This window comes from Triticum dicoccoides, chromosome 6A, assembly GCF_002162155.2.
Source record: "Triticum dicoccoides isolate Atlit2015 ecotype Zavitan chromosome 6A, WEW_v2.0, whole genome shotgun sequence".
Classification (NCBI taxonomy): domain Eukaryota; kingdom Viridiplantae; phylum Streptophyta; class Magnoliopsida; order Poales; family Poaceae; genus Triticum; species Triticum dicoccoides.
Genome location: NC_041390.1, coordinates 615402689 through 615416384, shown reverse-complemented (window position 1 = coordinate 615416384; position 13696 = coordinate 615402689).

Sequence of the window (13696 nt, the reverse complement as noted above, 5' to 3'; positions counted from 1 at the left end):
CTCGCGCGTACCCGGCCGCCGCCGTCCGTCCCCGCCGCCGCCCCGAACGCCGGCGCCCCCGCCCCGTACGCCGCCGCCCCCGCCCCGTACGTACGGGGCGGCGGCGTACGGGCCGGGCCGCGCACACACACACACATATACCACGCACACGCATACACACACACATACACACATACGTACTAGATTAATGTCGAATGTTAGATTAATGTTGAATGTTAGATTAATGTCGAATGTTAGATGAATTAGCTAGCTAGATAGAAAAATTGTCGAACTAGAGATTAGAACTAGTTTAATAATTAATATAACTAGTTTATTTTTAGTAAGAAAATTCAGGTTCGAGAATACCTGGCAGGTTCTTCAGGGATCTCACTGGAGCTATGATCCTGTGATGGTTCCTTCCCTTTGGGTGTCCACCGCCCGCGCCGATACCCGTCGGGCGCTACGGTTCTAGCTGTACTGGCGATATGTATGATAGTATTCAACGTGTATTAGTGATAATATTCGATGTAGGGACACATATGGAGATGATGTAGTTTTTCTTACAATTGAAGGCATCCTAATTTGAATACTACTTAATTTTGCGATTTGATTTTTCTTATTGAATGCTTAAATTGGAGAGCATTATGCAAGGCATATGCATATGATTAGTTGAATAATAATGATCAAATTTAGTCTTTGAATTATGAACGTATAGGAAATGTCATCATCGGAGGACGAAAGTCTCCCGGGGGAGTGCGACTGGTGCCACGACGATCGAGGTGAGTGCGACAGGCCTCACCTGGACGATGGTCGGCGCTTCAGCATTAAGCTCGAGGAGACCTTCGAAGTTGAAACGGTACGCAACGATGACAAGTGTTTTTTTTTCATAATTAAGCATGACTTCAACTATTTCAACGTGTAATTTTCATCTTTTACAATTCGAGTATAGTTTATCCCATGCCATGCAAGACGCTATGTCTTGGAGAGGATGGATTTTGAAGACCATGAAAATTTTGAAACGGAGAAAATTCACCTAAGGACCCATCATGATGTGGATTTTGAAGTAAAGTTGTATAATGCTGAGAGCGTAACCCATTTTGGTTGCAAAAATTGGGAAGCATTTTGCAAATTGTATGGTTTTGATGAGGGTATGCTTGTCACCATGGATCTTGGTGATCCTGAAATCGAGCAAGACAATATGGACATTTGGGTCCTTGTTGATACTCCTCCAGTTCTACCGCTATGTGAGTTTCTCAAACATAGTTAATTATTAATAGAACTTATATTGTTCATTTCAAAATAGTTGACAGCTTATTTCCATTGACAGCTTATTTTGAAGTATCAAAGAATGTGTAGAAGATGGTAGATAGAACTTACTACACCGATGGCTCTGGGTTAACTTACAAGGAGAAAACTCATCTGGTTGGATTTTGTAATGATATTGAGAATTACAATATCTACAATCGAACTCCTCAACATTATGGTCAATACGTGCCACTAGTGCACGTGTTGAACTACGGTAACTACCATGGAGATACCCTGATAAGTTTTTTACTATTACGACATCCGTGCATCTTTTTGCATACTTCTAAAACTAGTACATCATTGCTAACTATGAAGTTATTACTATGTTTTTCAACAGCTTATCCCAGAGGATTGTGTGCCTCATTTGATGTATCAGAATGGCGGCAGCCTTCGTGTTTTGAACATATATCCAGGTCATCCTACGAATCTCAACTGTCCATACCGGATTTCTAAGACAAGTGGAGACATGACAATCAAAGGATGGAAAAAATGTATGGACAGTCGTAAGGAGCTTCTTGGAAGCAAAAGGAAGCCAGGCGCAAGAATTGGAGACAGGATGATCTACATTCTTCATAATGGAGAGTCAGGGTCTATATTGTTTTATGCTATTTTACCTTAAGTGTGTTTAGGTCCGATCCTACCTGATACTGATGATCATGTGCTAAGAACAATTATGTAGGGTTGGGTTCGATGACTATGAGGATGATGATCGTATGACTTATTATTAATAACGAGTAGAAGTTGTATGATGATGCTTGATTAATTAGCTAGTAGGACTTGTTATTATATATGATGATGTATGATGCGAGCATGCATGAGTTATTATATATATATATCTGTGGGTGAAATGAAAAAGAATTAAAATGGAAAACACAAAATTAAATGAAAAAGAAATCATAAAACCAAAAAAAACCCCAAACATTTTATTACCGGTTGGTGTTACGAACCGGTACTAAAGGGCTCCCGGCCCCCGGAGCTGGCTCGTGCCACGTGGTTGCCCTTTAGCACCGGTTCGTGCTGAACCGGTACTAAAGGGGGGGGGGCTTTAGTGCCCACACTTTAGTGCTGGTTCCTAAACCGGCACTAAAGGGCCTTACGAACCGGTGCTATTGCTCGGTTCTGCACTAGTGCGAGGAGGCCCTGGGTGACCTCTGCGTCGTCGACCGCCTCGACAGCCGTACCTACGAGCGCGACCACACGAAGATGTTTGCCTGCTGGGTGTGGGTTTGGGATGTCGCTCACATCCCGACCAAACGCACCCTGTGGGTGACCAAGCGTGGCGCCGGGCGGGTGATAGAGATGCTGGGCTACTCGCCGCCCGATCGCAAGGTGGCCCCTCCTCCAAACGTCAAGCGCTACGACCTGCTGATCCACGTCGACCGCGTCGAGGATTGGGCGCCCTCCTACTCGCCGCGCTCCTCCCACTCCGGCCAGAGCGGGCTGCCCTCCTCCGACTCGGACGATGGCTCCCCCCTCCCCCGCATCGACCCAGGCGTCTGGTACAAGGGCGTGGAGGACGGCCAGGGGTGTGGCCGCCGCCAGGCCCCGAGGGTGGAGTCGTCTGGCTGTCATGGCCTGGCTCTCCATGGACAACGCCGCGACCACGATGACGACGGATGCCAGGATGGTGGGCGACGCTCCTGGAAGGACACCCTGCTGGGCAGGGGCCGCGCCTCCATCGACAAGACACCAGCGGCGGATACCTCCTCCTCCAAGCGCAGGAGCCGCTCCCCTTCGCCGCATCATCGCGGTGGCACGCGGTGTGGCTGCAGTCTGGAGCGGCGCCATGAGAAGCGCTCCAACGACCTCGCCGCCTCCGGCGCCACCCGCCCCTGCCGCTGCGCCCTACGACCCCGCCTCCGCCTCCGCCCTGCGTCGTCGACCCCATCGCGGACTTCTTCGCCAAGGCCAAGCAGACACTCGAGATGCCCCCCAGAGTCGACTGCATGCAGTTCGAGCTTGACGCCACGATCGAGGCCACGCTCTCCGCGCCACTCGTCTTCTCCGCACCGAGCCCACCCCTCACCCTCCGTGTGCAACCTTCTTCCTCGACACTGGAGGTGCAGCTAGGCGCGGTCACTCGATGATTCAGTGACATGGCGATCACGCCGGAGGAATCTGCGGCACCGGACCACGCCCTCTTCATCGACCCGCCACCGCCACTCGTCAAGACGCCCCCGCCGCGCAAGTCTGCACCACCCAAGTCTCGAACAAGGGCCCCCTCCGCCCCTGTATGTCAGAGCGCCAGGCAGGCACAGATGAACTGCTCGATCCCAGTGGCTGAGCGCACTGCATTCCGCATCGTTCGGGAGCTGGGGATGTTGGGACCAAAGGACAAGATGACCCTGGAGGCCGCTGAGGTGCTCGTCCGCCACTTCAAGGAGCCCCTGACCGTCGACGACATCGCTTGCATCACCAAGCTCACTCGCCTGGACGAGGCGGCCCTCCTTGTAGCTGCAGGCCTTGCTGGTCCTGACGGAGCTGCCACTGATGGCCAGTAGTTCCATATGTTAGTAGTCTCCATTAGTACTAGTCTCCGACGGTGGCTGACCTTCTGTCAGTTAGAGTTAGGATCTAGTTTCCTGATGATGCTCTGTAATTGTAGCTGTGGTTTGTCGAGTAGCTGGCGCCGGCGAGAGTTGGGGCCTATTGGTGGTCGCCGGCGCCCCCTGGTAGATTGGAAGTGTACCCGTGTTTCAGTATCATCAATTCAGTAAACCTTTCGGAGAAACTTTGGTGTCCCCATGATTGAAAACCTCAGTCCAATTCTCTCTTGGAATGTTCGGGGCCTGAATTCACCAGCTAGAAGAGCCGCTGTTGCTAAAATCGCTGTTTGCCATCGCCTGGGTATCCTATGTCTGCAAGAAACAAAAATCTCCACCTGGATTGCTGATTTGGCCAGAGAAGTTGGCGGTGCAAAACTCAGAGACTGCGTTGTGCTGCCTGCCCTAGATACTAGAGGGGGTGCTGCCATCTTCTGGGACCCTGATATTGTGGAGATCAACTCCCATGCAATTGGACAGTTTGCTATAACTGCTCAAGTTAGACCCAAAGCTTCAGGCAAACCCTTCTGGTTGACTACCGTCTACGGGCCAACTGATGATGAGAGGAAAGAAGATTTCCTCACTCAAATAAGAAGCTCGGCCCCCAAGCTGGACAACCTTGGCTGATTAATGGAGATTTCAACACAATTTATGAAGCCAGAGACAAGAACAACGACCGAATAAACCGCAGAATCATGGGCAGATTCAGAAGTGCCATTGACTCGGCTGAACTCAGAGAGATCAAATGCAAAAACAGAAGATTTACATGGAGCAATGAACAAGAGAGACCAACCCTGGAGAGCATCGACAAGTTTTTCTGTAACATCAGTTGGGAAGCCCTTTTCCCTTCAGTTATCCTGATGGCCGCTTCTACGGCGTGCTCTAACCATTGCCCTCTCCTCCTGGTGGATGCCACCCCCCAAGGAAAAAAGCAAAGTTCCGGTTTGAATCTTTCTGGCCAAAATTCCCCCATTTTCATGAGACGGTGGACAGAGCTTGGAACAGGCCAGTCAACCACTCTTGCGCTTTCGTCAGGCTGAAGCTGAAACTTTTGAGAACAACAAAAGATCTGAAAATTTGGAGTAAGACACACTTCAGTGATGCAAGATTGCAGTTCCACATTGCTTCTGAAATCATTCTTCACCTTGACGTCGCTCAAGAGACCCGTTTGCTGACCCCGCTTGAACTCGCACTGAGGAAGAAACTGAAAACTAGACTGCTTGGTCTTGCTGCTATCGAGCGAGTCAGAAAGAGACAGGCATCCAGAGTTACATGGCTGCGAGTGGGGGATGCAAACACAAAAAATTTCAATGCAAAGATAAACTCAAGGCGTCGCAAAAACTTTGTTGCTACATTGAAAACAAATGAAGGAGTGCTCACGGCACATGAGGACAAGGAAGATTGCATTTTTCAACACTTCAACAACCTGCTCGGATCCAAGCAAGATTGCTCAAAAATGATCAATTGGAATGAGCTCCAGCTGCCATCAATTCACGGTGGGGGACTGGACAACCCTTTCACCGAAGAAGAGATTTGGAATGCCATCAAAGCCATGCCCCCGGAAAAAGCTCCGGGCCCTGACGGCTTCAATGGTGTTTTCTTCAGAGCTTGCTGGTCGATGATCAAGCACGACATCCTTGCGGCCTTCCACCAGTTCCACCGCCTGGCAGGTGATTTCAAACCCCTAAACATGGCACTGGTTGCTCTCCTGCCAAAGAAGGATGGTGTTGAAACAGTGGTTGACTACCATCCTATAAGCTTAATCCACTCCATGGCTAAGCTCATTGCGAAGGTGTTGCAGCTCCGGTTCTCACCTCTCATGAACCAGCTAATCTCCCCAGCACAGTCAGCCTTCATGAAATCCAAATGCATCCACGACAGTTTTCTTTATGTCCAAAATGCCGTGCGCTCTCTGCATCGTCGCAAAACACCTGCCCTGCTGATCAAGTTAGACATAGCCAAGGCCTTCGACAACGTCTCCTGGGAATACCTGCTGCAACTCCTAGCTAAGTTAGGATTTAGCGCTAGATGGAGGGACTGGATTTCGATGTTACTAGTTAGTTCTTCTTCAGCCTTCATTCTAAACGGCTGCCCTAGACGCGCCATCGACCACCGTAGAGGGCTACGGCAGGGAGACCCGCTCTCGCTGTTGTTGTTCATCCTTGCAATCGACGTTCTGCATCGACTTTTAGAAAGGGCACAGGAGCAGGGCTTGCTCACCCCCCTGCCGGGTAGGATTAGAACTCTAAGAACTTGCCTCTACGCCGATGACGCCATGATCTTCGCCAACCCATCTCGTCAAGAAATCGACAACTTGCTCCTACTGCTTGACAACTTCGGAAAGGCCACGGGACTCCGCATCAACTTACAGAAATCATCAGTAGCACCCATAAGCTGTGAAGACATCGACCTTCAACACGTGCTACATGGATTTGGCAGCCCGGTCGTCGACTTCCCCCTGCGCTACTTAGGACTCCCTATCACCACGTCCCGCGTCCGGCTAGTCCACTTGCAATTCATCCTCGATCGCATTAGAGCCAGACTAGCAGCATGGAAAGGACGACTCATGTCGATTGCAGGCCGTAGGGTTCTAGTCCGCTCCGTCCTAACGGCACTGCCTATCTTCGCTCTGATAGTGCTGCGGGCTCCCAAAAAGTTGCTCAAAGACAGAGACAAGTGTAGATGGCGCTTCCTTTGGGCTCAAGACGACGAACTCTCCGGCGGCAAATGCAAGGTCAACTGGCCCACAGTATGCTCCCAGACGGACTACGGGGGCCTCGGCGTTCTTGATCTGCAGCGGTTCGCGCGAGCGCTCAGACTACGGTGGCTTTGGTTCAACTGGCGCAGCCCTGACCGGCCCTGGGCGGGCTCGGAGCTGCCCTGCGACGACTCTGACAGTAAGCTTTTTGCTGCAGCAACAAAAGTGACTATTGGCAACGGGGAAACTGCTTCCTTCTGGCACTGTACCTGGCTGGGATCATCGACCTTGCGAGCTTCCTTCCCAGCTCTGTTTGCGCACGCGAGGAGAAAGAATAGAACAGTCAAAGAAGCCCTCTTGGCTGACGCTTGGATCCGAGACCTTGCCCATGGACGCACGGATGGCCTGCTACAGGATTTTCTTCGGCTGGCCAGGCGCATCCGTCTTGCCGCTGTTCAGCTGCAGCCGGGGACCCCGGACGAGATCACCTGGAAATTCACGGCTTCAGGGAACTGCACCGCAACATCAGCCTACAACATGCAACTCCTAGGCAGGATCAAATCCCCTATGCACAAGCTAATTTGGAATGCCTGGGCACCTGGAAAAATCAAGATATTCTGGTTGTTATTAAGCAAGCAACGAATCTGGTGCAATGACAGGCTACAAAGAAGAGGATGGCCAAACTGTTATTTCTGCCAACTATGTCTCAGAAACCTAAAAACGGCGACGCACCTCTTCTGGCAGTGCAACCTGGCCTGGGATGTTTGGCAGAGGCTGGCGACATGGAACGGTTGTGACGCCGTCGACCCGGTTAGATGGCAACCGATGACAAACTCCACGCTCATCGCCACCAAGATAATCAATGACACCAGCCCGGCTTTCAGAAAAGCTGTCAATTCCCTCATCCTCCTGACTCTGTGGGAAATATGGAGAGAAAGAAACGATTGCACTTTCAGGGGCAAGGTGGCATCCGCCTCTCAGATAGTCTCATCCATCAGAAGAGCCATCGAGCTGTGGCGCGCTGCAGGCGCGACGAATCTAGAGCCCCCATTCGGGGACACGTTGGGAGATATGTAATTTGCCCAAACCCTAGTTTTTCCCCTTTCTCTCCGTTTTCTTTTCTCTTTAATCCTTGACCTACGGGTCACCCACCCCATGTTTTGTTTCCCACTTGCTCTCTGCTAAATCAATGCAAAGCCAGGAATCCCTGGATCTTTAAAAAAAAACGATTCTTTATTCTTTTGGGAACTTCCGGGCTACATGTCTACAAGCTTCTCGAAACTAAACTGAAGAATCAAGTAATGCTACCGCTAAATAAGATTTCTGAAGATGAATTCCAGATAGAATAGTACGAGATATAATAACAATGCGACACCACAATGATTTTAGTTCACGTGATTTGTGTTAATCAAAAGGTAAAGCTGTATCAAATACAAACTACATGTCCAATCCAGGTCAGATTGATAAAGCAGGAGCAATACCATTTGCCTTGTGAACATGATGCTTGGATGGGTAAGTCCTCACTACTGTACGATGAAGCATTTTGCCATGGCAGGAACCCTGATGGGTGCTTGTGCACAGGTTGCACTAAGCTTGGAAATTATAAGCAAATCGTAGCACAAAAATGGGCTCAGTTTCTCAGAAACAAGAGAAACTATCAAACAACTGCATGACTATCATCGCACTTGTGTCAGTTCATGCACATAAACAAGAGCTTCACTAGGTTTAGTTTTGTAGTACCATAGTTGATCTTGCCTTCCTATGATAAGAATTTGTACTATCTATTCATTTTGCGGTCCGGTGGGCATACTGCTACATAGTGTGAGTGTTTTTGCAGAAAAGGCATCACTTGATTATTATTTTTCAAATCGCAGTGATGACAAAATATAACTTATCACATCATGAATAACTTATGTTCGTGGTACCATTAATGTGTTACTGTTCTCACAATAATATACTGAATATAATCTGTATTCTCTTAGAGAAGTCCTCTTTTATTTACCATTCCTTTAAGGATGCTATTTCTTATTTGAGTAAAATGCATCATAAGAGCATCTCCAATAAATGATGTAGACGCACAAATAACTAACTTATACATCTCCAAGACCCAAAAACACATCTCCAACAGATGATGTAGATGCAAAAAAAAAACATCACCCTCCTCCACATGATGTAAAATACAACACCTAGAGATGCAAATGTGCATCTCCACCTACAGGCGATGTAAAACAGGTGGTCGGGCGCCAACCGTCCAACTAATTTCATTTTCATTCCGCCCACCAGCCTGACGCCCGCTCGACGGTTGCCACCTCCGCCGCCGCCGCTGCTTGCCCGTCCATCTCTGACCGCACCGGCCTATCCCCACCGTCGTCTCGTAGCAGTATCGGTGGTGGCAACCTCGTCGCCGTATTGACGGCAGCAGCCGCCAATTCATTTTCGGCCACTGATACGATTCGAAGTCGTGTGAGTTCCGGCTGTCGTAATGTCGTCGACGGCGTGGTCGCTGGTGCTTCTACTAAGCGTGACTCATCGCCTATTGCCAGCCCGCCTCCGTTGTTAGTTTTTCTTCTTCCCACCGCGCGATGCCGCTTGCCCGTGTGCGGAGCCGCCGCGGTGTTCTCCTGCAGGGTCGTCGCTGCCCGTAGTTGCTCTCTAGTTGCCGCTCACACAAGTCGTCGGCCAACCGTTGCCTGACTCGCCGCCGACTGGTTTCTTCCACCTCACACACAAGGTGTTCGAGCAAATTCCCTCAAGGTAAAAAAACCGTGCAAACTATCAGTTTTTATCAGCGCGAAGATATAGTTTTGACAGTGATTTCCATATTGTAGATGAGCTCGTGCGACTCCTCATTTGTGGAAGATTCCTCGTCCGATGAGGAATTTGATTTGACTGAAGGAGAAGACATTTCTATGCTAGTGGCAATGCACAAGCGGCGAAGCATGATGGTTCCATGTTTGGCCGTCAGTTCATTTGGAGAGAATGGGTTGAGGTGCACGAGAGGTCGATGCGCAACTACTTTGGTAAACCATCTGTTTTTTCAGAGAGGTACTTCTGACGCTGATTCGGGATGTCCAAAGATTTGTTCATCCACATTTGCAATTCGGTGAAGTAGCATGATCGATCCTTCAAGCAGAGGACGAATTGTGTCAGGTTGCTTGGACATAGCACCGAGCAAAAGATCATTGCCGCTTTGTGCATGATGCCCTATGGTGTTCCGACAGACTACATTGATGACAGTTTGGCAATGGAAAAGAGCACTTCTATCTTATATGTCAAATAACTTGCACAGACTATTGTAGAAGTGTTTGGTCCACAGTATTAGAGAGCACCCAATGCTCAATATACTTAGAGGCTTTTGGAGATGAACAAAGCCCATGAGTTTCCAGGTATACTAGGGACCGTCGATTGCATGCATTGGAAGTGGAAGAATTATCGCAAATCATGGCATGGACAGTTCAAGGGTCGCGGGAAGGGTGCCACCGTCATTCTTGAGGTCGTTGCCGATCAAGAAACATGGTTTGGCATTCATATTTTGGGATGTCTGGATCCTGCAATGACATTAATGTGCTCGACCGGTCACGTCTTTTTGCCAAGTTAGCAAATGAAGAATCTCCACTAGTGGCCTTTGAAGCAAATGGCCGCACATACAACTATGGGTACTATCTTGCGAATGGGATCTACCCGAGATGGAGCACTTTTGTCAAGCCAATCCAAAAAAACCAAGGTAAGAAAGAACTCTACTTTCACAATGCTCAAGCGGCAGTTAGGAAAGATGTCGAGAGGGCATTTGAGATTTTGCGATCCCAGTTTGCTATTTTGCAAGGACCATCCAGATTCTGGGATAAAAAAAACCTTTGGTATATCATGACTGCTTGTATGATCATGTATAATATGATCATTGACAATGAGCGTGGCAAGATTTAGATTACACATTCTACAGACGAATGGGCGTACGCGTTGTGCCGATGAGAAAAGAGGAGCGAATGAGATGTTTCATGAAGGTGTACAATGAAATTAGAGACTCTGGTGTGCATGATGAACTTCAGAAAGATTTGATGGAGGAATACTGGATATGGCATGGCAAAAGAACCGCCTAGTTTCTTTGTTGTCTTGTGCAAGAACTTTGTTGTATTTGTGTTGCATTTCATGTTGTGGATTTGATGAATTAGGTAATAATTTGATATTGTGGACATGTGAAAAATCTAAGTTCAATTCGTTTTTTATTCAATTTGTGTGGTTGTACATAGCCGCGCGGCCGTCGGCTGCTTTTTACATCTTCATTTAGATCATCTATTGGAGTTGGAGATTTACATCACCAATATACATCATCTATTGGACTTGGCTCTTTTTTGGAGATGTAAAGTGGACTTTTTGGTGATGCAAATTATACAACACCTAATTTTACATCTCCAAATTTGCATCATCTATTGGAGATGCTCTGAGTCCTAAAACTATTGAAGGTGTGTCAGTTTAGTTCTATAACTTTGAAACTGTTGTTTTGGGTCCTAAAACTATTGGAGTTGTGTTAGTTTAGTCCTATAAATTTGAAACTGCTGGTTTGAGTCCTAAAACTGTTGAAGGTATGTCAGTTTAGTCCTATAATTCCGAAACTACAGTTTTGGATCCCAAAACTCATGATGGCACCAATCATATTAGATATCCCTGCAATAAAGGTGGCAGACTTAGGGAAGGGTGTATATACATTTGCTCAATTATCTATGAGTTGTTGCAATACGAAATTGGAAAATCGGTATATACATTTAGCGGACTCCTCCCAGAAGTGACGAAGAGCCATGCGGACGGCCATCTCCTTCTCCACAGATTGGTACTATCCGTCATGACCGAGAAGGTCGAACATTGCCGGAAGGGAGTTTAGCATAAAGTGGAGTGACTAGGGTTTGATCCAGGATGAGGATGATGACGAATATACGTGGGGTCAGAATGGATCCGTGTGGACCGAATCCGTCGTAGCGTATGTGTCCGGACACGTCCAGGCCTCATCATATCCGCCCCAGATTTGGGCGGAATATGAGGGGTGCCGGTCAGCACAGAGGCCAGTTTGAGGCATTTAGCTGGTCACAATTTTATGACCGGTCAGTGACCGGGCCGGCTGCCCGTACGTATAGGTGGTTTTGAGGAGCCCGGTTGTAGATGCTCTAACTCCTTAGGGCATCTCCAACGCCCGACCCACAAATTTCCTCCCGCACCAATTGTCCGTGGACATGGGGATTCAGCCCGTGGTCAAGGATGTGAGAGATGACCATCCAACGCTGCCTGCATACATGTGGCATCCTTAGTTTTTTTAGAAGTCTGCACACTCAAATAGCCGCATACATAGAGTTCAGATGTTCAAATAGCAGCATACATAGAGTACATATGTTCAAATAGCCGCATGCTGCAGTAGTTCAAATTTAAAAAGAAAAATTAAATATTACACTCCAACATTCTTGTCCCCTTTAACCGACCACAGATACTCCATCAAATCTCCCTTCAACTGCTCGTGAGTTGGTCGATGTCAAATTTTTTGATGGAATAAACTCTTAAATGTGTCTGCATCCTAGTCTGGAAGTTCGATAGAATCGTCCATATTTTCAAATTCTAGAGCTGCGACAGCATACTCACCCTCATCCTCGACGATCAAGTTGTGTATGATCACACAACATGTCATCACCTCCCACAAGGTCTCCAGATCCATTGTTTAGCATGTTCACGAACAACTAAAAAACTTCAAATGCCCTCTCGACATCCTTTCTAGCTGCTTCTTGTCTTTGGCAAAGTGAGACTTTTGCTGACCAACTGGGTAGAGATGGTGCTAACAAAGCTAGCACATGGAGGACATATACCGTAAACCATATAGTAGCCCATTTTGTACTCATATTCATTGACAGTATAGCGGAAAGGAGAAACTTTACCTTCAGTCAGCCTCGCAAACAATGATGAACACTGTAGCACATTGATGTCATTGCGAGACCCAGGCATGCCAATGAAAGCGTGCCAAATCCAAAGATCATGTGGTGCAACTACTTCAAGAATGATGATGGGTTTCTTAACATGATCCTGATATTGCCCTTGTAAAGCCTTCAGGCAGTTTTTCCATTTTCAATATATGCAGTTAGAGATACAGGAAAACCTGGGCACCCTCTTGCTTCTGAGATTGCCAAGAGCCTCTCGGTGTCTGCCACAGTTGGTTCTCTCAGATACTGAGGTCCAAACACCTCTACCATGGCATCTTTGCATGTGCTCTCAGACATCCGTAGGTACTTGTCCCATAAATCAGTGGTCGTGCCATATGCAGCATCCGGAGTGCGATCGTGTACTTTTGGTTACCAAAGAACCCAATCGTTCCCACGATGTCCTTCTTGAAGGCGAAGTAGTTATCATAGGACCGGATGCCATGGTACAAACAATCAAAGACAGTCTTGCACATCCGAAAACGCAGGCGAAAATGGTCAGCGAAGAGTGCATCGGAGGCAAAGCAGTCGACCATCAGTGTCAAATGGCCGCGAGCCCTGTTGTGGTTGAGCACTCGATGACCCTTGATTGATCCCTTGAAACTGAGAACATACTCCTCCGCACGCTCCGCGTCTTTAAGGACTGCATGCATCATCAAAGTCTCATCTGTGTAGTCCTCCTCGTCGGGCGAGCTGTTGGACGACTCCACATAGCGCTTGTTTGTGTACTCTAAATTGGAATCCATTGCTTGAAAGAAGAAGGAATGATTTTTTCAGCTCTGGCAATTCATTGAACAGTTGCCGGGCATGGTGAGCATAGCAGTAGCAGATTGTACCTGGCGGGTCGGTCGGAGGAGAGGGGTTGAAGGACGACGAAGGAGAAGTGGGGTGGATCCCGGATGGATCACTGGAGGTGACGGAGACATAGAGTTCCGGCAGGGGTGTGGCGTGGCGGCCAGGGTGGTGGAGCGGTAGCGAAGGCAAGAGAGAAAGAACGGAGGGGAGAAAATAGGGAGGATGGAGTCACGGGGGCCGTGAAGGGTTTTAGGTGAGCCAGGTGTGTCGAAGGCCTATGTGGCTGTTTTCCGAACTCCCACAAAGCCCCCATATTTGTGTCGGATTTACTGGAAAAAATACATCAGGACCGCTTGACGGAACGATACAGTCCGGTATTGGATGTCAAGCCGTGTCTGGACCGCATGGTATTGCGGACGATTCGA